This window comes from Micromys minutus (assembly GCF_963924665.1).
Source record: "Micromys minutus genome assembly, chromosome: 12".
NCBI classification, from domain to species: Eukaryota; Metazoa; Chordata; class Mammalia; order Rodentia; family Muridae; genus Micromys; species Micromys minutus.
In genome coordinates this window covers 42,938,222-42,942,786 of record NC_137981.1, presented here as the reverse complement: position 1 = coordinate 42,942,786, position 4,565 = coordinate 42,938,222, and the positions used below count along the sequence as shown (strand labels likewise).

Sequence of the window (4,565 nt, the reverse complement as noted above, 5' to 3'; positions counted from 1 at the left end):
GATGGAGAAGATTCAGTATATATGCATCTGGAAATTTAGGAAAGCCTCCAGGAGACAACACAGGCTGAGTTAGCAGCAGAGGCAGCAGACCCACTTGGACTTCTTAAATGTCTCCATATTTTCTCAGGAGGACCACAGATGTTCTACAGCTAATGTGTTTTTCAAAATGAAAGGGAAGCAAAATGTGAGCGTGGCACAAGATTTTTTAAATTAATCCAAACCAGTGGAAAATGAAAATTTGTAGCAATTATATTTTTTAGAGGATCAATAGACAGGTTGATTAGTAGGTAGAGTTGATGTGAGCCTTTAGGAACTAGATGAACTAAACTGAACGTAGTTTAGATGAATAAGCTTCAAAAATATGAAGGAAGATTAGAAACATGATGTAAAGAGTCAGAATTCCATTGTGTGTGCAACCAGAGTTCAGAAATAGAAAACAAGTAAATAGAGAATTAAGTTGTACTAAAGTTAGCGTGATACATTTTTGCGGCTTTGAAATATATAGCTCCCAGTTCCATCCTAGTATGTTTACGTTATGACAGGGGACAGCACATAACTGTAGAGGTAACAGAGCCTCGGCAGAGACAGTGACCATGCTCAGTGTCCTGGTCAGTGCTGGCCTCTACGCCCGCAGTCACAACAGTGAAAGGACATGCTGGGATGACTCTTCAGTGTGGCGTCACTACCACCCTAGAAAGCTACCATGGGGAAAAATATCTTTTCTAAATCTTTGAAGCTAGTATACAAAGTAGTAGTTTCCTTTTTTAATATACTGTTTATTTATTCGTTTGAGGCCTTCATATTGCACAGGGTGTTTTAATCATGCTCAGTAAATACTCTTGTACATAAATCCTCCAGACACTGACGTGCCCAGATCAATGTCTGCCTGTTGTAACTTTTATCACCGTAGAGTCTGAGCTGTGCCTCTTGAATGCACGTGGGTGTGGGACAATTCACAGGAACGTGGTTGACTTGCCAAGGGCCACATCCTTAAAGAAACCTCCACTTCTCTCCTAGCAGCATCCACTGCCTAGAGTTTGTCAGCTGGTCAACTCTGATGCTGAAGATAAGCCTGGTCTTGTGCATGACTTGTGCAGGGAACCATAACTGAGACATTGAGAACAGTCAGGTTTTCCCCTTTCCCCCTTCCTTGTTTTCTGCAGATTCAAACCACCAGGCTCTAAGGTGAGAGCATCTGTGTGCAGAGGTGTCTTACCTGCCCCCACATTGCTTAACTATGAGGGCACAGGAAGAGCAGAAATCAAAGATATTTTTAAAACAGACAAACAGAAAATCACGTACTGGGAAACACTAACCAGAGAAAGCAAGAGCAACATTCCTCTCAGCTGACAAAGTAAACTAAGGCAAAAAGAGCATTCCTAGGACCCAGCTTGCTTCCTGGTCCTCCTGGTTTCAGTCCTGGTAGCTGGGAAACCATGGACATTGGAGCGTACTTTGAAAAAATTGGTTATCAGAACTCAAGGAACAAACTGGACTTGGAAGCATTAACTAAAATCCTTCAACACCAAATACAGGCTATTCCCTTTGAGAACTTGAATGTCCATTGTGGGGAATCCATGGATCTGAGTTTAGAAGTCATCTTTGATCAACTTGTGTGGAAGAAGCGGGGTAGATGATGTCTCCAGGTTAATCATCTGCTGTGCTGGGCTCTGACCAAAATGAGCTTTGAAGCCACAGTGTTGGGAGGGTACATCTTTAACACTCCAGCCAGTAAGTACATCAGTGACATGATTCACCTTCTAGTACAGGGGACCATCCATGGAAAGGACTGCATTGTAGATGCTGGGTTTGGATGTGGGAGCCTCTGGAATTAACATCAGGGAAGGATCAGCCTCAGTTGCCTGCCATCTTCCATTTGACAGAGGAGAATGGAACCTGGTACTTGGACCAAATCAAAAGAGAGCAGCATGTTCTAAACCAAGACTTTGTTAACTTGGACCTCCTTGAAAAGAACAAATATCGAAAAATCTATTCCTTTATTCTTGAGGCCTAAACTGTTGAGGATTTGAGTCCAAGAAAACCTATCTTCAGACATCACCCAGAAGGTGTTCATTGTTTGGTTGGCTCCACTCTCATTTACAGGAGATTCAATTATAAGGACAATGTAGATCGTGTAGGGTTTAAGTATCTGACTGAGGAAGAAATAGAAGATGTACTGAAAACCATATTTGGGGTTTCTTTAGAGAGAAAACTTGTGCCTAAAGATGGTAATTATTTTTTATAACACTTAGAATATGCAAAGTTTTGGTGTCCTTCCATGTACTTGGACTTTTTAATGATAAAGTGGTCAAACTCGTGACATGGACATGCTGGTGACCATGTTGATGTATGATAGGAATTACCCAACATTGGCTTACAGCTAAATTTATACAGAATTTGTGCTAATAGTTCTGTAAAAGAAATAGTGTGCAAAGCATTTCCATTAAATTCAACCAGCATGTGTCCAATATCTAATTTTATGAGTTATTACTTGTACAAGTTAGGATTTGTATTTAGCAAAGAAGACTGAGAAGTAATCTTCAATATATCACTTACACCAACACCTAAGAATATTGATTAGGACCCAAGAGCACCAGTCACACAGCTAATTTTTTCTGTGTTGTTTTTATTTCTACCTTCCAATTTAGAAAGTTGAGCTTCTTGATTTTAAAATTATGCTTAAAATAATTAACATAAATGATAAAGTATATATCTAAAATATTTTCAAAGAGATATGTTAAAACATGTTGACTAATACGTGGATAAAACTTTTGTCTAGAGGTGTTAGGATGTCCTCTTTGTGTCCTCTGTACGGGAGTCTTATGTTTATTTTACTTATCTGCCATGCTAACTGATTGTAACCCCTGACATTACTAGATTTATAACCACATAGAAGACACATTTCTAGGCATTTTTAGAGAAGTTCAGCTGAAGTTGGAAGATCCAAGTGACAAAGGAATGTGGGTGGCAACATGGCCCACACTTAGGTCCTGGACTGAATAAAAGGAAAAAAACTGACCAATCTTTCTATAAAAGACAAAAAGAGCATTATTAGAGCTAAAAATCCTGGCATAATTAATAACAAAACAACAAATTTTTCTAAAATATATAACAGTTCTAAACTTGATAATATCTACTGTGTAACAGGATGTTAAAAATACAGCTACAATAACAACTGACCCAACAAGATATGACCACTAATGAAATAGAGATGTGAGTAAATTTAAAGCATTTTCAGTTATCTGGGTCAAAACTTGTGACTGGCTACTGCACAGGCTTGAATACTAAGAACCTAATATTACTATTTAGTTAAAAAATGACAGTATCAAATTGTCCCCTTAATTCTTATTTTTATATATGTAGACTAACACATCTCTCAACCTTCATTAGAGAGGTTTCTTTTTCAAATAGAAATTTATACGAAGAGTTAGTCACATTCAGCTCTAATTAGGGTGTATATATCCCACCAAGGCTTGGGGATTGTCATGGAGTAGGGTGCCGGAAGAGTGTAAGAGCCAGAAGCAGTAGACGTCTTCAACAACTGAATATTTTATGAACATAGTAGGGTCATTGCTAACATTAATCTCCAGGGGCTGGAATTACATACCCAAGATTTGCATAAGAACAAGCTAGCCCAAATCCCAGCATGGGTGGAGAGAATCACAAAATCCCACTCCTATCTGAGAAGCTGCTACAAATTGATGGATACTGGAAAAAGTCATTTTCTATCTATCTGTCTGTCTGTCTGTCTGTCTGTCTATCTATCTATTCACTTTACATCCCGATCATAGTCCTCCTCCATCTTCTCTTTCCAGTCACACATTCACAACTCCTTTCCCTTATTTCTTCATCCCCATCTTTAAGAGTTACCCCATAGATACCAACCATTCTGGCACATCAAGTCACATTAGGTCTAGGCACATCCTCTTCCACTGAGGTCAGACAAAGCAGTCCAGCTAAGGGAAAGGGATCCAAAGGCTGGCAACAAAACTAGAGACAGCCTCTGCTTTACTTGGTAAGTAAACACTAAATCTTCACATCTGTTACTAATGAGTAGGGAGCCTAGGTCCAGCCCATGCATCCTCTTTGGCTGGTGGTTCAGTTTCTGGGAGCCACCATGGACCCAGGTTAGTTGACCCTGTAGGTCTTCTTGTGGTGTTCTTGACCCCTCTGACTTCCTCAATCCTTCCACTCTTCCACAAGATTCTCATAGCTCTGCCTAATGTTTGGCTGTGGGTCTTTGCACCTGTTCACATAAGCTGCTGGGCTAAGCTTCTCAGAAGACAGTTATGCTAGGTTCCCATCTGCAAGTACAGAAGAGTATCATTAATAGTGTCAGAGGTTGACTCTCTCCCATGGGGTGGTTCTTAAGTTGGGGAAGTCATTGGTTGGCCATTCCATCAATCTCTGTTCCATCTTTATCCCTGTACATCTTGTAGGTGGGACATTTTGGATGGAAGGTTTTGTGGGCAGGTTGCTGTTACTCTCCATCTACTAGAAATACCACCTGGTTACAGGAGGTGGCCACTTCAGGCTCCATATCCCATGACACTAGGATTCTCAGC

General features: G+C 40.1%; 1 pseudogene across 1 annotated transcript; it reads left to right on the top strand.

Annotated features, from left to right (window-relative positions):
- Positions 1-1,436: 1,436 nt before the first annotated feature.
- LOC308428335 (arylamine N-acetyltransferase 2-like) lies at positions 1,437-2,245 on the top strand (annotated as a pseudogene). Its single transcript has one exon. The product of its transcript is annotated as an arylamine N-acetyltransferase 2-like (transcript).
- Positions 2,246-4,565: the final 2,320 nt, after the last annotated feature.